The following is a 27,806-nucleotide window of genomic DNA, read 5'->3' as shown; positions in this document are numbered from 1 at the left end:
CCACTGCACCTGGTGAAACCACTTTCTTCTTGAAGAAGTCCTACAAGTGCAAAGGAAGCACCATGGCATAAAATATGGAAGGCCATACAAAAATTTCTAATTACATATTCTTCTGAACAGTCTCAGTAAAAGACCACCTGGACTACCAAGGACCCTAAACATGGATGTCATCAACTCCTGACATCCAATAATCAACATAGTCATGATTCGATGGTCCAGGATCACCCAAAGCAGAGGATACATCTAGAGTCTATCAATACATCAGAACTTAAATAGTAGCCTAATAATACCACATTAAATGCCTATGTCATTCATCTCATCACACAGACAATGTACCATCTCACATCAACAAAAGGGTGAATAAACTGCACTGTATTTTAAGAAAGACCACATTCATATAACTTTTATCAAGATATATTATAATTCTGCTATTTTATTATCATTTGTTAATTTCTTATTATGCCTAAGTTTTAAGTTAACTTTATCACAGACATATATGTATAGAAAAAATAATGTATATATAGAGTTCAGTATCATCCATGACAACAAGCATCCATGTAGGGTCTTAGAAAATATCTCCCCTGAATAAGTCTGTGTGTCTATCTCTGTGTGTATATACACACACATGCAAGTCAAGTATCACAAAATGTGAGGAAAACTTCTAACATTAAACATAAAAATGAAAATGATGCATTTGGATGAAAAGAACGACATGCAGGGAAAAAATTAAACCCTATCATTTATAACAACATGCAGAAATACTGAATCCATAAAATAAAAATAAGATGAAAATGCCTCCAAAAGAGGGAGTGTTTGAAAATTAAATAAAAATATAGCCAGAAAGAAAAAATCAGTAGAGGAATAAAAAAATAAAGATTATAGGCTGGGAGTGGTGGCACCGTAATTCAAGCTACTTTGGAGGCTGAGGAAGATCATGAGTTCAAGGCCAGCCTAGACAATTTAGTAAGAGCCTGTCTCAAAAAATAAAAGGAGCTGGAGATATAGCTCAGTGGCAGAGCAACTCTGGGTTCTCTCCCCAGTACTAAACAAATAAAAAAAGGTTATAAAATCATGAAAAAATGTCCAGGAAGCAGAGCAAAGGGATTTAAAAAAGAAAGAAAAAATAGGTAAGAAAATCCAGAAAGTTCAACATCTGAAAACTAAAACTTTCAGAAAAAAAGAATAGCCAAAAAAATAAGGGATGAAAGAGTAGTATAAATAATTCACAGAATTTACCATAACTGGAAAACATAAATTTCCAGATTTAAAAAGACCCATAAGGATGAAAAAAGATTCACATCAAGGAACATACAATAAAATTTCAGAAAACTGGGCTCAAAGGGACCCTCTTAAAAGGCTTAAAAAAGGAAAAATAAGAGTATTAAGGAACTTCCTCAAGGCAACAAGTATAATTTAAAATAAAATGGTAAAATTTATTCATAATTCTTAGTAAAAATACTTCCAAGCCCAGCCAAATGACTGCCCAGCTACTAGATCCTCTTTCTGGGATTTCATGTTTGGAGAAAGGTATCCCAACCAAGACTCATGATGGAAAATTCTCAAGATGCAACCTATTCAGATTAGGGTAGAAATAACTCCAGAAAAGATTTCTTCAAGAAACTAAAATTGACAGAAGACTTAATATACTTTTAATTTCTGAGAATAATAGAATTAATTGTAAGAGGATTCAAAGTTTACTTTGTGACAAATACATGGATAATTAAGGAAATAATTATCAAGACAATTATTAACTCCGGGGAAAACAAGATGACTAAACTAGAAACAAAAAGTAACCATTGGATATTACATTCCAGTTTTGATTAGTGTCATAATAACGAGAATGTGAATAATTCAAGATAATAATTCATAATAATGTGAATCTTGATGAATCTTGATGTTAGCAAAATTATGGAAGAACCAGTTTGAAAGATGGAATATGGATAGATAGAAAGTTTATGTGCTTGTGGTATAGAACAATAGGGCTAAAACTTACCAAGGCCCTAGTGAGAACCTATTTCTAAATTTAAAATATCTAAAAGGCTGGGGATGTGACTCAGTGGGTGAGGACCCCTGAGTTCAAACCCCAGTACCCACCCTCCTAAAAAACAAAAGAACCCTGATAATCCCCTTTCCCTGGAATTACACTTATTGCTGTGTCATCAAAATGTCTTCCCTTTACACAGACCCAAACCCCCTCTTCCTTCCAAAAACACGAGAAAACATTCTACATTCTACCTCCCTTAAGGTGCAAGAAAGATAAGAGTAAGAGAATATCAAGAAAGCAGGGGCCTATCATATTCCTAAGTAGTTATTGAGTATCTTGAAAAGGTAAAAAATGATTTCACATGCTTTAATTTTCAGTGTTGGAAAAGTCTTTGAAATGTCAACCTAAGGTATTAGAGTACCTTCACAGTATAATAGTCATATGACAAATCAAAATCTATTACCAAATACTATGATAAACTTGTTGTATTATTTAAACCTTCTAATAAAAGAAGTAAAAAAGGCATTTAATTTCACATATAACTATATGTATATGCTTTAAAAACCCCTCGCGCTTGCAGAGGTAAAACTCTGAACCAAAATACTTGGCAACTTAATTCAATCCCATAAATAATGAAGGTAGTAAACAATTATGTTTAACAAGCAAAATCGCCAAATAGTTTTTAATACAGCATTTAATCTCCCTAGAGCTAGCAGAAGTTAGTCTAATGTCTGCCTGCCTGCCAGCCAATCCGGCCCTTTTAAAAAGAAACAGGGTTTTTTTCTTTAAAATTTACTTTTTATTATTTAAATTATATATTGACAAATCAGTTGTATGTGTTTATGGGGTATGAAGTGATGGTATATTTGGGTTTTTAATATGGAATGATTAAATCTAATTTATCAATCACCTCAAATATTTGATATTTTTTGAAATGAAAACATTTGAGGCTTTATCTGATATTGAAATGTACAACACTCAATTAGCTATATTCACCATTCTGCGCAACAGATCTTAAAAAAAATCACTCATTCCTCCTATTGATGTGGGCAGAGGGGGTGGAGAAATGAAATGAGTGTTTTTTTTGTATTATCTGTATGCAATTCCCTCTAACATCCTACCCATCTTATCCTATTCTGGATTGCTGGGCAAATTGTTTCAATAAGCGCCACATAGTATAAAGGCTTCCTGTTTCAAAGGGGTCATATGAAACCACCAAATTAAGTGAACACAAAAGGGAGGGAATCAGAAACTGAAATATTCATTCTTTGGCGGGGGGGGGGGGGGGGGGGGGGGAATATTCTTATATATTGCCGTTATTTTTCTTTTGTCAACCTGTTGAAGCAATAACAAATTAGCAAACCTCGAGGATCCTCAAAAGACTACTACAGCAATCCACCGGAGTGGAAAAGGGAGTGGGCAACGGGCCAACCCTACAGTAACGCAATAATGCCTTGTCATTACAGCGCGCATTCCGAGACAAACTTTCCAGACACAGAACTGGGTCTGAGATCCTCTGCGGCGCTCAGTCCCTAGCAAACATCAACCAAAGTATTCGAAAGAGTAAAACCCCGTGTTCTGCATTCCAATATAATTACTGTTGGTTGTGGAGTCTGAGCAAAAGACACGCTTCGACCCTGGGGAGGCCGAGAACGCTGAGGGAGGGAAAGTCGCAGTGAAGAGCGGAGGTGGGGCTGCACAAACAGCCAACTGATAACCCGGGAGGACCGCGATCTGGGAGTGGCGGGGCGGGGGAGGCTGCGCTCCATCCGACAGTAAGACGCGCAGGAAGGAAGGCCGACGGTTCCTTAAACAGGGGATGGGGATTCACTAAGAACTTCTCGAACTGCTCTCCCCAGAAATGGCACCCTGTGACGAGAGTTCATTGAGACCTGGACACCGGGCCGGCCTCCTAGGCCCCGCTTCCCGCCCTCCCACACCTGCCCGCCAGGCCGAGCCCACCCGACCCGGGGCGCCAGGCCGCCAGCCAGGCAGCGTGGGGTCCGCGCGGGGGCGACTCGCTCGCCGCCGCCCCACCTGTGCCTTCCAGATCTCGGGCGCTACGGCGCCGCCCAGAGAGCTCCCCGCCTGGCCGCGGCAACCCGGGGCTCCGCAAGCCACAGTCCAGAGGCTGCGAGTGCCCGCGCGCGTCGGCGGCTCACAAAGCGTTCCAGGCCGCGCGCGCCACGTCACGCGCCGCCTCCTCGCCGCCACGTGACGCCCACGCGGGCGTCTTTCCCACGCACTCGTCACCAGCCCGCCCAGAGTAGGTTCTGTGCTCTCTGACCTTCTAAACGGTGCTGGGGAGGACGTCAGTCGGCTTTGAACCCAGGAACCACCGTAAAACCTTAGCGAGAGGAGGGAGCGAGGGTAGGAAATCCAGGAGAACCTCGTGAGTCAGCCACTCAACACGACCCCCTGACCAGGGTCTCCGCGGCCACGTCGGCCCCCCCTGCGCCTGCGCAATCTCTACTAGCCCCACGAAAGGGAGACAGCTGGAGACTAGGAAAAGAGCCGTGGATCGTGACCGCTTGTGGCCGCTGGAGGGAGCCGCAGGCGCTGTGCATCTGGGAACAAAGGCTGATCAGCAGGTCTGGAGCCCAGCCCTCATAACTACAGGACCCAGAGAATGGTCTGCCGCCTAAGGGTCTCAATAGGTTAGAACATTTGTACCAATGTCGTAGAAAACATAAGATTTCTGATGACAAGGCAATACCACTGGGCTTATAGAATGCTAAAAGGGAGAAGTCTAAGTAAACATGCTTTACTTCTCTTCAAAAGTTCTTAAAGTTAGTAAAAAGCTATAGATGGCAGATTTGAATAAGCTTGACTTTAAAAAGTCTATTTGTAGTTCCTTAAATGTTTAAATATAATTATATAACTTGTATTAAAGCAGTGGCTTGTTCCAGATGAGTTATTGCTTCCCTCAGTCAAAATTAGTTAACGATAGGGGCTATTGGATGATGTGGGAGGAGGATCTGTTACTTTCAAAATTGGGAGTCATTTGGTAGTTCCCTCAAATCTCAGAAAGGTAACAGCTATCTTAAAAGAGCAAACCCTGATAGGGTGGTGTGTATCAACACAAAGATTTGAATTGATTTTTCTTTAATAACCAACCCCTACAGAAACTCCCAAAACAAACTGTAGTTGTGTACCTTCTGCCACAAGTTTAGATTGACCATCAAAATGTGTAATCTCAATTAGTTGAAAAGGTTGACATTTTAAAATAAAAGTCACATAACTTTTAAATGTAGTTGATGGGTTCTAAAATATCAATTTAAAATCATATCATCAAGTTTTAATACTGCATGCACACAATTTTCTTTATTAGGAGAAAATTTTACTTCATACCTTGAACTCCCACTTCATTCCACTCTGTGAAATTTTATCTTAACATAATATTTCTTTATTCTTGGAAATCTTTCATTGATCATCTACTATACTTCTCTGCATAAAAATAAGTCTAATTCTAATTTTTAAAATTTCCTTTGTCCATAAAGATTAGTGCTTAAAATGGAAGTTTCTATATGTGAAGACATTATATATGGAAAACCCAAAGAATTTACTACAAAAGTACTAGAAGTAATAAATGAGTTCATCAATGTTGCAAGTTAAACATACGTAAATTAATAATATTTATATACACTGGCAATGAACATTTGAAAATGAAATTAAGAATTCTATTCACAAGCTGGGCAGGGTGGCACACACCTATAATACAAGTGGCTTTGGAGGCTGAGGCAAGAAGATAACAAGTTCAAAGCCAGCCTCAGCAACTTAGCGAAACTGTGTCTCAAAAATTTAAAAGACTGTGACTCAAAAATTTAAATGTGGCTTAGTGGTTAAGTGCCACTGGTTTCAATCCCTGGTGCAAAAAAAAAAAAAAGAATTCCACTCTCAATACTTCAGGAAGAATAAGGTACTTTGAAATAATTTTAGCAAAATAAATAAACGATCTGTGCACTGAATACTATATAATATGACTGAAAGAATTTTTTTTAAATATTTAGGTATAGATGGACTCAACACAATGTCTTTATTTTTTTATGTGGTGCTGAGGATTGAATCCTAGGGGAGCTAGGGGAGCGCTCAACCGCTGAGCCACAATCCCAGCCCTGACTGAAAGAATTTAATTGAAAAGATACTCCATGCTCTTGAATTGAAAGATTTAATATTGAGATGATTATACTCCTTAAATAGATACACAGATTCAACATAATCCCTGTAAAAATCCCAGAAGACTTAGGCAGAAATTGGTCAACTGATTCTAAAATTCATAAAATCATGGAAATGCCAATGACCTAGAATAGCCAAGACAGTCTTAAAAACAAATGGGAGGCCGTACACTTTCCAGTTTCGAAACTTACTATAAAACTGCAGTAATAAAGTCAGTGTGGTGCTAGTGTGAGTAAAGACATATGGAATACAATTGATCATTATATTAGAATTAATATCCCCCAAATATGTCCTTGCATTTATAGCCAACTAAGTTTTAACAAAGGTGACAAGAAAATCCAGTGGGAAAATTTTTTTAAACAAATGGGACAATCAAGGGGGGATAGTAGAGGATAGGAAAGGTAGCAGAATACAACAGTTACTAATATGGCATTATGTAAAAATGTGGATGTGTAACCGATGTGATTCTGCAATCTGTATTTGGGGTAAAAATGGGAGTTCATAACCCACTTGAATCTAATGTATGAAATATGATATGTCAAGAGCTTTGTAATGTTTTGAACAACCAATAAAAAAAAAGAAGTGTAAGAGAAAAAAAAAAACAAATGGGACAATCAGATATTTCAGTAAACAGGTGAATTTGCACGCATATCTCATGCCATATATCAAAAAAAGATCATAGACCTAAATGTAAGAACTGAAATGATAAAACTCTTAGAAGAAAATATAACTTCCCAGATTATGAAATTAACTTCATGAACATGTTAGGCCATGATTTCTTAGATATGACCTCCAAAGCCTAAGTGATAAAAGAAAAAAGTTTAATTGGACTTCATCAAATTACACTTTTGCTCTTGAAAAATATACTATCAGGAAAAGGAAAACACACAGTTTATGAGAAAATACCTGCAAATCACTATTTTTGACTTGTATATATTAACAACATTTACAAGTCAATAAATTAAAAAAGTAACAATTGAAAATGAGGAAGAAGATGTATAAATGACCAAATCTTCAAAGAAGATGTATAAATGACCAAAAAACCCATAAAAAGATGACATCATTAGTCTTTAGGGAAAAGCAAATTATAACCATTATGAGATAATTTCTTACCCATTAACATGACTATAATAATAATAATAATAATAAAGTGACAGGTTTGGAAACAATGTTCAGAAACTGAAACCCACATACATTGCTGTTAGGAATGTAAAATGATGCAATCATTTTTTGGGAAACAATTTTTCTTTTTTTAAAAAAGTTAGTGCATAGAAGTACCATATAACCTAGCAATTCCATTCTTAGGTGGAATTTTGAGAGCAAGTCTTCAATTTTCTTGATTCAAAGAATTGATTAATGCTGTTATAAAACCTCTTCTGCTGCTACTTACTTTATTTAGGTAGACATAATTTTTTTAGCTTACATTGTTAAAAATTAAAATTTGAATGGAATTGATATTGACCCCTGACCATTCTGAAAATAGAATATGTATAATACAGATAATAATACAAATACTTGTACACAAATATTCACAGCAGCATTATTTAATGTAGATCAAATGTAAAAACAGCCCATATATTCATCAACTGAAGGATGGATTTTTTTTAAATGCAGTGTATCCATTCAATTGAATATTGTTCAGCCACAAAAATGAATAAAGTATTGATATATGATAAACATAGCTGAACCTTAAAATCATTGTGCTCAGTGAAATAAATCAGACATGAAAGAACATATATTGTATGAGTCTTTTGTATGATTTTTTTTTTTAAGAAGGCAAATTTGAAGAGAAAGTACCTGAGTGGTTGCTAAGGGTTAGAGTTGGTAATGGTAAATGACTGTAAATGGGCAGAAAGCTTTTAGGGTAGAATGTTCTAAAATTAGATTGTAATGATGGATATTTACCTCAGTAAATATAAAACAATTTATTGAATAGAATATTCAAAAATGAGTGAAATTTATAATATGTAAATTATAACTAAAGCAGTTTTAAAGATGTATCCTATATTGAATGATTATTATTTGTATTACATATATTCTAAATTTGGGTAAATACTTTTTGAATAAGCATCCTACAACTAGAATAGTATCATAAAAATTCAATCAACAATGTGATCTGACAGCGTTTTTAGAAAAACAGAAGTGAACTTAGTTAGCTACAGCTTAATTGGCCATCCAGTTCGTTACAGCTTAACTAGTTGTTTGCAGCCTAATTAGTTAATTGGCTACAGGGGCTTCTGCAACCAACTAAAGCTGTTACTATGATTAAACTCTAGGGCAGACGCTCATTCAAATCCTTGTTCTCCCATAAATTTTATTTAATAGCAAAGAGTCAAAAAAAAAAAGGTATCATGATATTTTTCAATCACCTAAGTAATATAAGAATTATGGTTTTTGTTCTGGATTTTGTGGTGTCTGTAGTATATCAGCTTTTTAAAATTTGTAATTTTTTAATTCACTTTTTCCCTAATTTTGTGTTTTTAGAATAAAACAACAACAACAACTAATTCTGTATTCTTTTCATTTGTCCTTTATTGTCTATGTCTTGGAGGCTCATCTTAACTCCAGATGGCTTGCCAAAGGGATTTTCCTAAATACCAAATAACTGTGTGGAGTGTATCCACCATACAACTTGGATCTGCTTATGCTGAAACAGTGCTTGAGATTAGCAGAAAATAATAGCTTATATTTGAAAATAATTTTTAACATTTAATACATCTTACTGAGATAAAAACAAAGTCTCAGATTTTTTAATCAGGCCAACAAGAATCAGCACTTTTACTCAGTCACAAGGAAATAAGATGTCTGAAACTGCCAACCCATCTCCCCTCTACCTCCTAAGAACACACTCTGACCTATGACCTAGCAATGAGGTTTCTAGATGAGGTATGCCAGCTAGCCCTTACACAAGCACAGCTATTTCATTCATGACCTCTCTCCATTTTATACTTATGTAAGCTTACAGCTGACACTGACATTTTTCTACTGGGCCATTATATGTTTCTCTGTAAATACCAAGTCTTTGTGCTTTAAGCCATCTGGACAACCCAAGTGTACCCAACTAAAAGCATTTCAAAGACAAGGACTTTCCATTATCTTTCCATCTGTATATATGTTGTTCCAGTTAGCATGTTTGAAGGAGCTTTGACTTGATCATTTCTACTTGAGCATTCCAGGCTAAGAATAATTGGTTATGGACCAGCTGGTGAATACTTAACTTTTGTTCTTGTCAGTCTCTTCTAAAAAGTAATGTCTTTGTGCCAAAAATGGTATTATGTGTCTGAAGTCCCAGATACTTGGGAGACAGAGGCAAAAAGATCATTTTAGCACAGAAATTCTAGGCTAGCCTGGGCAACATAGCAAGACCCTGTTTCAAACACAAATAAATAAGCATTCTTTAATAATAATGAAGAATTTAAAGAGGTATGTGAAGTTTTCAAACAAAAATTATCATTATTCATATACTCCCTGCATGCCACAATATTTCTGATTTAGTAATGTCCTAACAAAATATTCCTCTTTTCTAAGGTCTTACCTGAAACATTGTGTCTAGATGGGGAAAGACAAAAAGTTCTAATCTTGGTTTATGGTGGTTTGGAAGAGGCTTCCACCAAATAGAATTTTGAGTTGTTCTTTTATTTGACACTCTTGAGGTTTTTCCTGGATAATGCACTAAAGTGTGATTTAGGAAGGTAGAAGTGTGCATTTCTTGGGAAAAGAGAGAGAAATTTTAATGTGAAAGACGTAGAAAAAGACATGCTAGGAAGTACCCCGAAAAACTTTAAGGATGTAGATATTGATTATCTTAAACCTTCTGTATTCTTGTAAAATTTCTGTATACCTTCAGCAGTATTCATAATCCAGATAAAAATATTGTATGAATCATGTATCTATAGCTGAGCACCCCTGACTTTGGAATCCTAGTACCTGAGTTCAAATTTACCTCATCTCACTATAGCAAATACTTAATATCACTATGAACCTGTTTTCTCATTTATAAGACAAAGCTGTGATAACTGGACCAATTTCTTAGGGTTATATGAATTAACTGAAATAACTCTTCTAAAGTTGGCTCTCAAATGTTCATAAGATATATAGATATAATTTTTTTTTTGTACTAGAGATTGAACCCAGGGGTAATCTACCACTGAGCTACATCCTCAACTGTTTTTCATTTTTATTTGGAGACAGTGTCTTGGTAAGCTGCTGAGGCTGGCTTTGAACTTTCAATCTTCCTGCCTCAGCCTCCTGAGTTGCTGGAATTACACACATGCACCACTGTGCTCGGTCATAATGATATTTGATATTCTCTCTTTGCTAAAATTCTTTAATGATCAGCAAAGAGTGGTTTTGTTAGATCTGAGTAATTTTTTCCATCTAACTTTGTCTTCCATAAATTGATGAAGTTATTTTTTCCTTAATTACAAATTTACTTCACAGTATAGAAAAGAATAAATATAAATACAATTTTAACTGTCTCACAGTGCCACCCACAAAAACAATAATATATGGCATTATTTTGATTACATAAGTATGCTTAGAAGAAAAGTCTACGTATTAGTGGGCTTTAGGAGTGATATATGCCTATTTAGGTATGTAAGTATGTAACATCCATTGTGAGTACAACTCATGAATGATTATGCAAAAAAAAAGTTTGTAAAAAAATGGTTTTATAGAAGCCTGCAATTTAGTTTGATGAATCTTATTTAAAAAATTTATCATAAATTGTACTATATTCATTTTCAGATTATCTGGTTACTTTTATCCACATGCTAAATATATATATATATATATATATATATATATATATATATATATATATATATATATTCTCTTCATTTATTATATGGTATTGTCGACCAGATATAGAAAAACCATTAAATGACATTTAATGTTACATGACATTAATATGAGAAATGTCCAAATTACTTTAGCCATGAATTGAGCTAGGTGTCAGGGCATCCATCTCATGAACTGATGATCTAGGTTATCATGGTGCTGTCACCTAATTGCTCCGAGATCATGTTGAAATCGAGAGAGACTCAGTGAAATAAAACTCCTAGTGAGCACATTATTTTGAGGGCTAATGTGATAATAATGTTTCAAGAGTCCAACATGAGGTTAGGTCATCAATCTATGAGATCATTGCATTTTCTCTTCCTTTAAATCCCTTGTTATATGACAAGCATGAATTTGACAAAAGATCAATGACTGTGATATTCTTAGAACAGCATAATTTCTCCCTTGCAGACCAAATACAGTGGCTGATAGACAAATGCAGCATTTTTAAACACTGAATCCTTAGTATAAAAGAGAATCTTTTAATACAGAATTGAAGATACATAAGCAGGCTTTGAAGGTTTTCTATTTCCACATAAAGTATTCAGTCTTCAGCAAGTACACCCACTTTTTAAAAAATCTCTTGGTTAAAGTGTTGGAAGCAATTCGGGTGATATTTCTTACTAATCTGGATTTGGTTTTGCTCTAGTCTGATTGTACTTTTTATGTTTTAAAGAAGCTAATGGATTATTCAGTAAACTATCTTATTTTCTATTTACATTAGGATGGTGGGATGGAATTTAACACCAGACATCAAATTCTTCTCATGGTAATTACATGGCTTTAGGAATGGCTTTAGATGGTAAGCCATCTAGAATTAAGATGAGTCTCCAAAGCTCTGATAGGAGACAAATGAATGAAAGAATACCGCATTTTGTAATATTGTCACTACATTAGAAATGAGCAGAGATCTGCACTGGTGGAGTAGGGAATGAGGAGCAGTAAAAAGTGAGGAGAGAGAAGCTAAACAATATGGTGGATTGACAAAGGACTCAGAAGGACAGAGTTTTGAATGTCATATTTGAGGTTGTTTATGCTATCATGATATAAGAAGCCTAAATTTCCAGTTTGCCAAAAAAAGTTGTTTCTATTTTGTTTTGTTTTGTTTTAGCTCTAAATATAGAAAAGAGGCTTCAACATCCATTTTGTTAACATAGTACAGAAGAAGACAAATATATACAGAGCAAGACAAAGAATGATGTTGAAAGAATCTATGAACTGAACAAAATTAGGAAAAGCAAATGATCAGAACCCAGAGGTACCCTTGAGGCTATAAGTCTGTTGGGAACTTTTGGATATTTTAAAGAGGGTATTAAATTTTTTACTAGAGGTGTAGAATCCACGCTCAAAGCAAATGCAATGCCCTCTGATCAAAGACCCAACAACATACCTGAAGTTTGAAAAACTCATGTTTATTAGTCATTGAAGCAAGGTAAAACACACAGCAGTGGAGCTATGAGACATTTCATTAAGAAGTTGTTGGGAAGGACTTATGGGACTTGGGCCTGTGTTAATTGATTTTGGGAGTGGGTTTATGGAAGAAGGACTTTGCTCTAAATTGGGTGCTGTCAGGAAGTAGAGATAATTATACAATTGAGGCTCTTAATAAATCTCATCTATAAGGAGAGAGGACTAAAACACTAAAACTGTCAGTAAGAAGTCATTCATATTAGCCAGGATAGGGGAATGTTTGGCTGTTTTTGTACATGGTACAACATTTATGCTCCCTGTTCAGACACCATTTTAGAGTGGTTATGTTTTTGTCTTAATCCTTCATAGTCACAGAGGAGCTTTGTCTGATGTGCACGTTCTATTCAGCTGTTATGTTCAATAGGATAACCCCAAAGCCTAGCTTTAAATAACAGGCCAGCCCCCGGCAATGCCAAAACCTGGTCAATAGTATGAGGCCTGCTCTCAGATGTCACAGGGTACTGTTTTTCTTTCTCACAGATTTTATCTAGATTTTATGAAGTGGAATGAGTTTAGATGATATCTGGGTTACATAGTTTCAGCAGGTTGAAGCGCTGGTTGACTACAGTCTATTCGTCCCTTTTGAATCATGCCATTAAAAGAAAAACTGAACTGTGTCATGTTTTAATCTGCCAATTAGTTGACCAAAGACATCTATTTGATGTCCTTTGAAGGTAGAAAAGTATAGCAAAAGAAGCATAAAGAAGGTTTTTTCTTTATTATAAGATTCTGACCGTGCCCATGACTGCCTTAAAACAATAATCTTTCTGTGCAGGTCAAGGTTAACAACTGAATAGACCTAAACTGCTCAGACCCTGCTCAGCTCATGAGAAGCCTGTCTCCAGGATTGGCCATTGGCCAGCTCCTGGGAAATGAGCTCTGACCCTTGGAATAGTCTCTCTGATAAGAGAGCTTTGTGTGCCTTATGCCTGAGGCCTTGGGCCATGCAGTACCAATTTTATCAGATAATTTATGTTAAAAGGTAATCTATGGAGGACACCTGTTTTGCTCTCAGGTTCTAGAGTCTGAGTTGCTCAGTCAATCATAACAGGCAATGTAGGCCTACATGACTGACTCCCAGTAAAATCCCTGAACATTAAGGCCCAGTTAGTTGGCCTTCCCTGGTTAGCAACCCTTCACACATCTTGTCTAGAAAAGCTAATCACTTTGGGAAAGGATTCCTTGGATTTGCATTTGGATTCTGTGTACTTTGCCCCCCACACCATTTCCTGCTGCTAATGTTAATTTGTATTCTTTTGTTTAATAAACTGTGACTGTGAGTATAATAGTTTTTCTAAGTCCTGGGAATCCTCCTATTGAATCACCCAGCCTGAGTGTGGTCTGGGAAGGCCCTGACTCACTCCTTCACTGTGTGTGTGTGGGTGTGGGTGTGTGTGTGGGGGGGGGTGTCCCCTTTACTGCCAGTTCTAGTCAATGTGGATTTATTTTTTTACATCCTCTTTGTTCATAATAAAATAATTTTCTGTTTCAGTCTTCTTTAAATAATAACTAAAGGAGTAACTGGAGCTAAGGATAGAAAATGGAGGTAAAGAGAAAGAGGTCAAAGTCAAAGAAGACATATTTCCAATAAACCATCTTGAGAGAAATTAAGTCTGCTTTTTAGGATTGTATCCATTCAGTCATTCAAATGATATTTATTAAGAACCTGCTGTGTATCAAACTTTTGCTCTATAATGGAATTAAAATGGCATTTAGAACAGAACTGGGTATATGGGTTCCCAACACATGCTTTGTATAAAGTTATCATGGCAGAGTGAACTCCACATCACAGGAGCCTTGAGGACATGCCAACTTCAAGCTCTAACACAGATTCTCAGAGTTGTTTATGCTCTGGGGTATGGTGGGTTTGGATCACCATTATCCTCCTTGATAGGGGGCAGAGTGTGGACACTCCTGCTCTTACCCCTAAGGATAGCTAATAGTTTTATTCTTGGGAATATGGATGGTCCTCATTTGGGACCTGCTTCCTGAGGAGGTAGGTGCATGAATGGAAGTTTTGCTATCCAGGCTCCTTGCACAGTGATAGATATCACCACCAGGAGACCTGAGGGAGCAAAAATTAGATCTGACAAGTGAGATTTCTTTGTTGGTACAAGGTGAGTTGATGAAAACTGAGTAGTTTTCTCAGAAGAATGTGCAGGAGTGGCCAACTTAGAGAAAGGCCTTGAGACCCTGGTGGGGATTCTACTGAGACAGAGGAATCAGAGGAAGTGTCCCACTCTATATGTGTGGCTTTGCAGTGAGTCATACCACAGATCTTCTGCTTAAACACTGCTTTTATTTTTTTAATAGAAGGATTTTATAAGTGGAATGTGAAAGAACCCCTTGATAAAACAAAGTGGTTAGATTTTCTGTATTATTAGAATAGGGTTATATTTATGTAGTCTATATATACTTATAAAAGCTTTCCAAGTCCTTATAATTTCTGATTACAAGAACAAAGAGAAAGCTGTATGCAATGGCTCATTCCTGAAATCCCAGCATCTTGGGAGGCTGAGGCAGGAGGATCACAAGTTCAAAGCCAGCCTCGGCAATTTAGTAAGGTCCTGTCTCAAAATAAAACAACAACAAAGAGGAGAGAATATCTTTACTGCTGGTTAGCTATAACACCAAACACTACCTCCTTCTCATTCTTGTGTAGCTAATTTACTGGGGCGGCCAAGAAGAAATATATGTGAAGAAGTGAAAGATTGCTGATAAAATCCACTGCATAACACAACTTCATAATTGGACATCCTTGATTATCTGGGGGACCAAGGTGGTCGGGGGAGGGTTCTTATTCCAGAACATCTAGTGCTTTTCTGGCAATATGCAGGCAGTTTAATGGAAAGATCTAGATGCAGAAATTCCATCACCAGGACTTGGGGCTGGCCCATCTGAGCCTGATTGCTCAAATAAAATGTTAGAGATGATGACCAGAAACCCAACACTCAACAAGTGCATCAGCTCAAAGAGTTCATAAGTTAAGATACTGTTCTTAGAAAAAAGAAAACCTACTATTTTATAAGACTTGGTTAAAAAATACTTAAAGGGTTGCATCTTTACAATAAAAAAATTCAAATGACTATTCCCAGAAATTCTTTTTTATTAAATCATATTCCTGAACAGTCTGCATTTCTCAGTCTTTTTTTGCATGTTTGAGTTTCTAATTGCTAGTGTTTTTTTTTTTTTTTTAAATAAAATTCTAGCCAGGTATAGTGGTCCATACCCGTAATCCCTACTACGTGGGAGGCTAAAGGAAGAGGATCAGCAGATTGAGGCCAGCCTGGGCAATTCAGGGAGGTCCTGTCTCAAACATAATTAAAATAAAATGAGTTGGAGTTGTAGCTTACCCCTGGATTCAATCCATAGTACCTCAAAAAAAAAGTTATTTTTCCTAGAGCATTAAAAACATGTATCTCTATTGCAGCTATTATGAATATAAACAACAATAAGTGGCGAGGATGTGGGGAAAAAGGCACAGTCATACATTGTTGATAGGACTACAAACTGATGCAGTCAATATGGAAAGCAGTATGGAAGTTCCTTGGAAAGTTGGGAATGGAACCACCATTTGGCCCAGCTATCTCTCTCTCCTCCATCTATACCCAAAGGACTTAAAAACAGCATACAATAGGGACACAGCCACATCAATGTTTATAGCAGCACAATTCACAATAGCTAAATTGTGGAACCAACCTAGATGTCCTTCAGTAGATGAATGGATTAAAAAATGTGGCATTTATACACAATGGAATATTACTCAGCAATAAAATAGAATAAAATCATGGCATTTACAGGTAAATGGATGGAGTTGGAGGAGATAATGTTAAGTGAAGTTAGCCAATCTCCAAAAAACCAAATGCCAAATGTTTTCTCTGATATAAGGAGGCTGATTCATGAGTATGAAGGGGAAGCATGGGGAAGAATAGACGAACTCTGGATAGGGCAGAGGAGTGGGAAGGGAAGGAGGGGGCATGGGGTTAGAAATGATGGTGGAATGTGATGGTCATCATTATCCAAAGTACATGAATGAAGACACAAATTGGTGTGAATATACTTTGTACACAAGCAAGCAAACAAAAAAATCTTGTATCTTTTTAACACTGCTGCAAAGATTTATTGCCACGAGGATGAGAAATCAAACTGGCATTTACATTTTTTTTTCCTCAATAGCTTCATTTGGCTTGAATAATTGGTATTGCTCTTACCAACTAAAAGAAGACATGACTATTTTAGAATTTTAAATTTAGGATAGAAGTAGGTATTGAGAATTTTGTTTTTTTTTAATTTAAATTTAATTTATTTTAACTGATACATAAAATGATAATAATTGTACACACTAATGGGGTGCTGTGTAGTGTTCTATACATGTGCACATTGTGTGATGTGAAAATCTCATTAAACATATCTATCTCCTCAAACACTTATCATCTCTTTATGGCTTGTTTCTTTTAAAAGAGCTAATTCTTCCACCCAAGATTTTTCCTTAGTTTAATTTATATGCAGACAAGCCCCTGAGGTGTCCCAGTGTTGCATAACTAAGCATCATTGAACTCTATTTAGTTGCAAGGCTTGATTATAACAGCAGGGTGCTTCTTATGCAGCACTAAAGAGATATTAAAATGCTAACAAAATTCAGTTTTAAACAGTCCATGGAAAATACATATATATATATATATTAAACTTACTCTGCCAAGTTTATAAATATTCCATCAGAATAAGTTAAGAACTTTGGGAATTTAAGTAACCCTTTTAGATTAAAATAATTTTCTAAAAAACTAAAATTGGTGCAATAGTAATAAATATCATTTTTCCAAACCAAGTGGAAAACCTTCAGTTTTATTTCATCATTTTTTTTCACAACCCATTCGCATGAACGTATAAAGTGGCTAACCTTAGATGAAATGAAAAGAAAGTTCAGAAAGTCCCAAACCCCACAGCAAAAACCTGAGACTTGTCCCAAAGACTATTTTCAGACCTGTAATTTTTTGAAATTAATGTTGTATTGAACACTGTATGCTCACTACAAACATATTATCTTCAAATTCCCTCAAAACAATATGGAGTGGGGTTTATTCACATTAAATAGAATAGTCAAGGTCTTGCGGCTAGTAAGAGTTATAATTTAAACTGGAGTCTTTGATTTTAAATCTTGAGCATGATCTTTTATATCACAATGTCTTATAATTGGTTATCCTAACAGGTAATATATTATAGAAAAATCTAAAACATCTTAGTAAAAGAGTAATTTTGTCAAGGACAGGGGTGGCCTCTTCAAGTTACCCTAATAGTAGACAAATACTTAACATTATGGACTATCAGACAAACCTGTATTTGAATCCTGGCAGGATTGACTACTACCTACTTGAACTTAAGCTAATCACTTACTCTCAAAGTTTCAGTTCCCAACATGGTGTAATTGGAATAGCAACGATTTTTTCATAGACACCTCAATTTAGGATTAAATAAGATAATGTATGCAAAGCTCTGTACCCCAAGGGAGGTAGCAAATCACCAATCCTGGAGTCAGCTGCCTGCGTTAAAATTCTGTCTGCCATTATTTGTCTCTGTGACCTTGGGCAATTTTACTGTATCTAGCCGCTGTGCCACTGCACTGGTTTCTCATTGGTAAAAACTGTAACTAACTGCTTCATAATATTTCTTTTTTTATTTAAAGTACTTAGGATAGTGCCTGAAACATTTAACAGACTATGTTGTTGAATTTAAATAAATACTCTTTGAATGTTAGTAAATACTAAAGAAATGGTAGCAATTTTACAACTATTATCATGTGAGCAAATTAACATGATTTTTTTCCTAAAACTTAAAATTTTAATTTTTGATCTTTTTTCTTTAGGGAAACATAAAATTAATTCAGCTGCCCCAGAATGATGAGATTTATTCACCCTAGTAGGTTTGTTGGAGTTGGAGAGTGGGGAGGAAAGGTGGCAAGAAAGACAGTTAGGGGGTCTTCTAGATTTGGGTGACAAAGCAAATGAATGTGACATTATGTATTGCCTGAGATAGGGAAAAGGAGGATTAGACATATGGGCAAGGAGGAAGAAAGAGAACTCACATTTTATCAATATCTCCCTAGCACTGTGCTAGGCACATGGTATACATAGCACCTCATTTCACTCTAAGATTCAACCACCCTAGAGGTTTTCCTCTCTACCATGGTTTTACAGATTTTGGAAAATCTTTGAAGGCATATGTTTTGCCATACACACTATCTATATATGAGAATCAACTTGCCAAATAAGTTTATTGCATGAGTAGGGTAAGAATTCTTTTTCTCCTGCCTCCTCACCCTTCCAAGCTCTGAATTTTTCACATCAAGGGTTAGACTGTATTATATATTAGTGTAGTCATGACTTTCAATGCAAAATGACCCTTTCCTTTTCTTGGTGGTTGTTGATAACTCCATAGAGAACCTTTTGAGATGCCACATGGGCTCTGAGAGTTCCATAATAACTTAAGAGATCTGTAATGGTCGGACAACTCTGCCTAGAAATGTCATGAGAGTTTTTGTATTTCTCTACTACTCAAATTAGGCATACACTATCTTGGAGCTAAAATTCACAATGCAGCAATTGCCTGTAGCAAACCATAGCAAAGTTGTCTAGATCAGTTTCAACATTAAAGTTCAACCAGTTTAACTAGTTCTAGTTGGCAGAAAATCAAAATATACATGTTTCTATCCCAATCTTCTGAATGATGTTTGCCAGTTGTATTACCTCAAACTTTTGGGAACAAAACACATTCAAAACAACCTCAACTGGTTAAAAGAAGATATGTCTCTTTAAGGGTAATATTTCTGAACTCTCTACGAAAATCCAAGTTCTGAATTACAGAACCATAAAGTTCTTAAGCACAAGCACTGCCAAAAGGAACTGTGGTTCATTTCAAAAACTAACTGTAATGCAAATATTAGGTGGAACCGTGCTGTCACCAGAGAAGGGTCCAAGAAGGTCTCCCAGAAGGGAGTGGATATCAACTCAGTCCTGGAAGGTTCTTGACTTATTCCACAGAAAGAGATTGTAGAACTTGTCAAAAGAGGCACAAAGATTTATTTAAGAAAGTAAAGAGATTTATTTAGAAAAGCAGGCAATAGAGCAGGACACCAGCTCAAAGGGAGAAGGAGCACAGGTGTTTAAGAGTAAGGCATGCTTTTGGGGGCTTGGGCTCTTCCTTTTAAAGGAATCTTTGTAAACAGTGAACCTGAGAAGCGTGTGTGTGTGTGTGTGTGTGTGTGTGTGTGTGTGTTTCGGTGATGGTGGTGGGGTGACAGCAGCCTGCTAAGCACCATTCTCTTAATCATGGAGCATGGGGAGGGTTACCATGGTGTGGTCCTCAGGACTAGGTTGATGTCAGCTGCGAATAGATAATGTTTGGAATATACTTACATCATAAATCCCTAACAATATTTTCCCTTGCCTTTATCTTGTCTAAAGAAAATGCATCATGTAAGCCAGCAAAGCAGGCATTAGTCACCTAGACATAATATTTTAAGTTTCAAGGGCTTTTAAGAATTCAGTCCTGGAGGAAAACAGACCTGGGGAGTAAATGTGAGGGTGTTCACGGAGCTTCTTAGATGTCAAGTTACCGTATATTTTACCTTCTCTGTTAGTCCTGCAACTTTCTAAACTTTACTATAAATATTTATCACTATTATTTACTTACAAAATCATAGTACAACATTATTAGAGTAAGCAAGTGTCATGATTTAGAAATGAGGTGTCCCCCAAAAGCTCATGTGTTAGCCAATGCATGAATTGGGTTATGAGAGTCTTAATGGATTAACCGAGGTAGTAACTGTAGGCAGGTAGGGTGTGGGTGGATAAGGTAGGTCACTGGGGGCATGCCTTGGGGGTTTATATTTTGTCTCTGGTAAGCAAAGCTCTCTCTGCTTTCTGGTGGCCATATCCTGAGTCGCTTTTCCTTGCCATGCCCTTTTACCTTTCCCTATCTCAGGCCCAGAGCTGTGGAGTCAGCTGTCTAAGGACTGGCCTCTAAAGCCGTGAGCCCCGAGTAATCTTTCCCTCCTCTATGTTGTTCAGTCAGGCCTTTTGGTCACAGGGATGAAAAGCTTACTAAAATAGCAAGCTATACTGATTATTCAAAGATATTCACAATTGATATTTTTGCTCTTTGATTTTAAGATCAATTTTCAATATTATGACAATAATAAAAATATCATATGCTTGTATGATGTTTCAAGGTTTACAGCATGCTGTGTAAATATTACCATGTGCAATCCATTTTAGATAGGCATTATTATCACTCTAGCCTCACTGGATATATGGCAAACAGTGTCCATTAGTATAAAAGAAGAATCAGAGATTCAGAGAAGTGACCTGTTTTGAAGGGGCATAGGTAAATCCACATCTCATGAGTCAAAACCAAGACCAATAAATTCACTACATTTCTGTTAGAAAACCTAACCACCAGTGACTCAGTTATAGAAAAAAACCAATACGTTCCAGTACCACATTCTGAAAGGGACATTACTGTCAGTTAGGGACATATCTTGAGATTTAGAATATCTACTTCTATTCCCTGCTTTGGGACTCTCTGTGCGTCCAGCTTTTCTTGGTTAACTTCCATACCACAGTGCAAAGAAGCTCAAGGCCTTGGACAGGTGGAAGTTGTGTGGGCCACAGGTGTTCATTCTGCCCCTCTGGAAAGCTCACCCACAGAGGTTGCTTGGTGCCTGAAATAGCCCACAGCCCCACCACCTGCTGCCTCTCAGCTGCTGGCCCCAAAGCAGCAGCAACAAAGCAGATCATAATGCAGAGAAGGAAGACTTCTTTCAAAATGAGATTTCAAAATGAGAATTTACTTTCATTAAAATACTTCCATAGAAAGTATTTTTAATAACATTAAATAACATTAATTTTTAAAAATTAATGTTATTTCACTTCTTGTTTTAGTTATGTGAGGTTATTTTCCAAAGTACTGTCAATAATTGTCCTTTGTATGAATTAATTTTCTGTTGGTGATGATTATTGTGGTGGAAAGGCAAACTTAACTAGTCAGAGTTTCCGGTACTTTAATGTGCATACCTTGAATACTCTTTAAAAACTATACCCAAAAGATCTAAAAAGAGCATACAACAGGGACACAGCTACATCAATGTTCATAGCAGCACAATTCACAATAGCTAGACTGTGGAGCCAACCCAGATGCCCTTCAATAGATGAATGGATAAAAAAAATGTGGCATTTATATACAGTGGAATATTACTCAGCACTAAAAAACAACAAAATCACGGCATTTGCAGGGAAATGGATGGTATTAGAGCAGATTATGCTAAGTGAAGCTAGCCAATCCCTAAAAAAACAAATGCAGAATGTCTTCTTTGATATAAGGAGGGGGGGTGGGACTCAAAACAGAGCAGGGAGGAAGAGAATGAGAAGAAGATTACCATTAAACAGGGACGAGAGGTGCGTGGGAATGGGAGAGAGAAGGGGAATTGCACGGAAGATGGTGGGAGACCCTCATTGTTATGCAAGATTACATATAAGATGGTGTGAGGGGGAAGAAAAAAGAGAGAGAGAAACATGTCACAGTAGATTGGGCAGAAAGAGGGGAGGGGAGGGGAGGGGAGGGGGCGATAGAAGGGCAGCAAAATACAATAGACACTAGTACGGCCCTGTGTATAAACGTGGCTGTATAACCAATGTGATCCTGCAATCTGTACACGTGGAAAAATAAGATTAAGATTACGTACCCCATTTGAATCAAATGTATGATATGTCAAGATCATTGTAATGTTTTGAGCAACTAATAAAAAGATTAAAAAAAATACAGAGTCAGATTGAATAGGTCTGGGGTAGGGCTTGAGATTATGTATTTATGGGATGCATCACAATTTCAGAAGCATAGGACTTCAAGTTGTCCTTATATGTCAGAGGGTCTATAAGAATAGGATAAATCTAAAGATTATTAATGAGATTTTTTTTTTTAAATTAGAGTTTCTTTTCCTGAAGGCAATAAGAACCCAAAATACTTTTAGTTGATTTAATTTTTCCCTTATTACTTTTTTTAATGGAAGTATTTTAATGAAAGTAAATTCTCTTTCCAAATATCTGGAAATAAGTTATGTGTCATGTTAAATAGGTCCCTCCCCGCCCCCTCATCTCCAATGCCCACACAGAAATGTTGAACTGCTGCCTCATGGCTCTCTCCTTTCTTTTCTGAATTTTCTCTGCCTCTGCTTGATTTTCTCCCCATCCCCCACACAGATTTAGAATTTGTATTGACTGAGACAGATTGTAGCGTGAATGTCCCAGTTGTTTCAGCTTGTGACGTTGGTCACATTCTTTTGATATTGGCCTGAAATTAGATCAATGCTCAAGATAGCTTTAAAATAACATTAACATACAGTAGCTTACTCTAAATTATCAGGCAGCTTTGAGGCAGCCCTGTCTTAGCATGTCTAAATGGGCATGTTCCAGTGTATCAGCTGTGATAGTGCTCCTGCCTATTTTTTATTTGGATCTAAAGATTATAAGAAGATACAAAAACAATAATTTTGTATACCCTTCACCCAGCTTTTCTCAAAGATAACATCTCACATAACCAGTAGACATTGTCAAAAACCAGGAAATTTGCCTTGATACAGAACTAGTAACTAAACTAGGGACCTTATTTGGAGTTTTCCAGTTTTCACATGTTCTTTAAAAAAAATTTTTTTGAGGGAGAGGGATATGTACTCTGAAATTTAATAGATTGCATTTAGACTCATGTAACCACCATTGCAATCTGCCTGATTATTGATGCTGTGTGATACTGAACAGTGACTCCCATCAACACTCCCTGTGTCCATTCCCTTTCCATATACCCCTCCACTGCCAGGGATGCTCTTCTCTCATGCCTTCTAAACTTAATGCTATTTTTCATTTTTTTCCCAAAGTAATAACAGTAGTATTGGTTAATTTTACCTTAGAGAAGCAACACAGAATGAATAAAAAAGTATACAAAAATTTTTAAAAAGCACAAAGAATTAAGTGAAACTCACCAAACCTATAACCCCATTGTCTAGGGAAAGCCATTAGCAGTTTGATGTATATATTTACCATTTGTCCTACTGTCTAGTGGGTGTGTTTATGTGTGTGTTGTGTATTCTAGTTTATAAAATTGGGATATAAAGTTATTATTTTTCATTTTTATCAATCTGTTAGACTCCCCCCCCCCAGAAGTTTTTATTTTGTTTTAATGCAAAATTTTCAATCCTTTGGAAAGCCAAGCATCTCTTCATATATTTCTTCTACTGCGACCCACCCATTGTTATCAACCCATTTCTCTATTGAGCATATAATGATTTTACTTGTTGCAATATTTTATTTCTACAAAAAAAAAATATTTGTGGATTGTACGAATGGGCTAAAGCCTGCACCAGAGTACTCAGCTGTGTTGGCAGTAAGAGCTCATCTTTAGGTCTCCTCATCTCTTTCCACACAGAACTAGCTGTCAAATCCTGTGTATTCGACTTTCAAACTGTCTTCAAACATGCCATGACCACTGCTCTATCAGACTTGTCATTTCTTACTTGGATTTCTGCAATAGTCTCCTCTCACTGATCTCTCTAATTGAATCCTTTCTCCATCTGTGAGCAGTGTTTTCTAAAACACAATCTGTTCACCTCACTCTCTTGCTTAAAAGCCTTTAATGACTCCATACTGTCTGGAAAATAAATCTAATAGCTTTAGAAGGGCATTTGAGGTTTCCATAAAATCTGGTCTGACTTTCAAATCAGCCTTGCCTCTCTTCCTTCTCTCTATATGGTGTCTGCCCCGTCCATATAATGCCTCAGCTGTTCCAGAGCAAACCTTGCATTCCTCAGCTCTTTGCTTTCTAGATCTCTCTGAAATGCCACAAATTCCATAGAACCTGTTCTATGGCTCCAGTAAATTTATCCCACTACTGTCACCACTAGCACCACAATAACCTTCACTACCACCTTTATGTGACTTGCTCCCCTCCAGCCTCTTAGTAATCTATTTCCTCCCCCTCTTCAACTGCCTGCCCACACAGAAATTTTCTATATTGGCAATGTCAATGAATGCATCAAATATTATGTGCAAAGCAGTGACTCCATCTATAATAGTTTCCAGATGGAATTTTGGGTGCAGTTGAGTTCTGAAAACATATTACTCTTAAAAGGCTAAAAACCTACAACATGTATCTTTTTAAATTGCTTTGTTTAAAGTAGTTTAATATGAAGGAAAAATGTCCTGTAAATTCCTCTTGGAAAGGGGATCTGAGAACAAACGAGGGGGCAGATGACAATGTTTCTCAGCCCTGTTGGGAAGCAGAGCTTCTACTTTTCTGGTAACATGTACTCATGTAAGAATGTGATCCTATAGTCATCTATACCAGGATCCAGTTCAAATAAAATATATTTGAAAGATCTTTTAGCCCAAATGTATAACAGTCACAAATATTAAAATTATTTTTTCCTAAGCTTTTAAAAAATGAAAGTATCCTTAGAAAGAGAATGGATAATCATTTGCCTCCACAAAATTAAGATGCGTGATTTATTTGTATCTCCCCTCTTCTCATTGTAACAGGCTTTAGGTTTAAAAATTACAAACAAGAAAAGGAGTCAAGATACATACATTAATGCCCATAAACTTTTGCTACTGGTTAATATTCATAACTATAAAACTTTCAGGCTTATCATATTTCTTTCATGGAAATGATCAGTTAGGAATATTTTTTTAATAAATTTTTTTAGTTGTAGAGAACACAATACCTTTATTTTAATGTGGTGCTGAGGATCGAACCCAATGCTAGGCAATCTCTCTACCACTGAGCCACAACCCCAGCCCCTGTTAGGAATGTTTTAAACATGTTAACAAGAAATGAATTATTTGTTTGTTTGTTTGTTCCTTTCTCCCTTCTAATTTGCAATATGTTAGCCACTATATTAGCTTCTGAGGATGCAGGAATACACAACAAAGGCAAGTTTCCTCTCTGATCAAGCTGATAGGAGATTCATGTGAACTCAAACCAATCCAGAAAGTTTTGAGGCAGAAAAGCCATCAAGAAAAGGACAAGATGGGGGCAGTGACGCATGCTGCTCAGGAGGTTGAGGTGGGAGGATCATGTGGCCTAGGAGTTCAAAGCCAGTCTGGGCAACATAGTGAGACCATATTTCAATAAAAAGAAAAAAGAAAAAGAAAAAAAATTGTTTTAAAAGGACAGAGAAAATTTCAGAATTTTTGCCTTTGAATACTTCTACACTTTTCTAAATCAGATGATATTTACTTCCTGCTTTTTTTCTCGAAAATATCTCATCCCCTTCATTCTTCATTAATACTTTAAACAGCAAGAGGCCCAGACAGAATAAAAACTATTGTATTAATTCACTTAGTCTCTTAATAGCTATAGAATAAGATATAGTAAAAAAAAAAAAAAAAGCAGCATTGTTAGGAGTACTGCAATTTATTCCTAAGTATCCTAAGGCTGACATTTTAGTGTGATAGCCTCATTATTATAGATCAAAATCTGTCTTAGTATTAGTAGACCCCTCAATTCTAAGATGACATAGAACATAATTTTGCCTCCAATCTTGCTATTATTTCATCAAGCCCTTTTGTTAGGGTTTATTTTTCATTTAACCATGACTGCCAGCTATGACCAATATCTGGATTCTGGTTTGAAGGGTCTTCAAACCCAAGACACTTTCCTCCAAGGAAATCTGGGAAGATTTCTTTGCCCAGAAACACAGAGATCGGTGACATTACCATGATTCCACACCTTCTCATTATCTTTACTTCTAAGAGTAAAGACAAAGGATTCTATTCTCAGGAACTACCACTTTTATGCAACAAAACAAGAGAATTTCCCCTATAATTTCCATTGCCATTTTCCCTCCTGATTTCTCACAATTACTCAGGAGCTCACCAAGTACTTATGAAGCCTACATTGTGTTCAAGGCAGTGAACTTGGCACTGGAGAAACAATGAAGACGGGATCCAGGATTGACTCTCCTCACTCTCACCTTCTGGAGATATAGAGACCTGGCAGAGGATGATGGGACTGAGAACAGCCCTTAAAAATAAAGGCCACCCCCCACCCCACCAATACCCTTGAAAGAAGGAGGGATAGAGAGCATAAATAAATCAATAATGGTGAATAATGACAATAAGTTTATCCCTTTACTCACTCAAAAGCAATCCTTCCTGGCCAACTCGAGTATGATTTCCTTCCAGAATTGAAGAATGTGTTCACAGAGGGAAGGTGGGGGCTGGTTGTTGGTGCCGTGCTTGGTGTGGAGGAGGGAGGAAACCGGGAGTGAAAAGGCTCTTTCATTCGCCTGGCAGAGGCAGCCTTGCAGCTGGGGCCCTGTCTGCTGCCCTGATCCCTCTGCTGGCCTGTCACCTCCGGAGAGAACATGTGTTCCTCTAGTGAGACGTGTCTCAGCACCAGCCTCTGGCAGGAGTCAAGTGACTGGGAAAATAGTTTAAAGGAATCATAAAAGTATATAAAATAAAGGGTAGTTAAGCATTTTATCTGCCCCCCTGCCACGCCCAAGTCAAGAATATCTACTCAACTTCAACTTTTACCTGAGATCTCTTTACTCAGACCCAGGATCACCAATTTGCTGTTTAAGCTTAGCAAGTCAGTAAAACCTTACCCTGTTCAAATTCCTCATCTGGAAATTGAGAAGGTAGCAACAGATGTGCCAAAGAGCGCTTCCAAATTAAAACAAATTTGACTTTCACATCAACAGAATTTCAAGGGGCTTACCCTCAGCTGTTAAGAAAAATAAAATTTAAAATGACATATTTGTGTATTTTCCTGTTGTCCTTTTACTATCATTTTAAACCACTTATTGCTATTTAGTGATCCTGTTTCTGCTTATTATTTCCTTCACTAACACAACTGAGTTCAAACGAGAAAAAAATGTAAAGGTTAACATCTATTTTAAAACAATTTTAAACACACACACACACACCTCACAGATGTGGATTTTGAGCACGGAAATGAAAAGCTAATTGACACACTTCTCCAGTTGTTCACAATCAGGGCATTAGAATCACGTGAAAGATTTGTTAAAACACATATTGCTGGGCCCCACCTCAAGTTTCTAATTTGGTGGGTAAAGTGGAACCTTAGAATGAATGTTTCTAACCCATTCCAAGTGGTACTGATGCTGTGGATCTGGCATGCTTAGAGAACCAACTACTACTGTTTATCGTAGCTCCCACGGAGATGCATACATCTGTAGTGTGTATCATCTTCAAACCCCTTAAAGCCAAGATGCACCGCAGGCAATCTTTTCTCCCCTCTACTATTTGTCTATTATCAGAAAGTCATGATG

At 36.8% G+C, this 27,806-nt stretch overlaps 1 protein-coding gene across 4 annotated transcripts in view; it reads right to left on the bottom strand.

Annotated features, from left to right (window-relative positions):
* Positions 1 to 26,694, bottom strand: part of Spart (spartin) — a 60,542-nt gene extending 33,848 nt beyond the window's left edge. Inside the window, exon 1 of one of the 4 annotated variants that reach the window (XM_071611540.1) lies at positions 26,649 to 26,694. The gene's annotated coding sequence lies outside the window, so the exon portion shown is untranslated. Of the gene's footprint in view, positions 1 to 4,021; positions 4,184 to 4,271; positions 4,507 to 26,648 lie in introns of those variants that run through there. The other 3 variants (XM_071611541.1, XM_071611539.1, XM_027928889.2) reach the window with 3 other exon arrangements.
* Positions 26,695 to 27,806: the final 1,112 nt, after the last annotated feature.

Source organism: Marmota flaviventris, chromosome 4 (genome assembly GCF_047511675.1).
Source record: "Marmota flaviventris isolate mMarFla1 chromosome 4, mMarFla1.hap1, whole genome shotgun sequence".
In the NCBI taxonomy this organism is placed as follows: domain Eukaryota; kingdom Metazoa; phylum Chordata; class Mammalia; order Rodentia; family Sciuridae; genus Marmota; species Marmota flaviventris.
The sequence above is the reverse complement of the archived record's forward strand: the minus strand, read 5'-3'. Positions and strand labels throughout refer to the sequence as shown.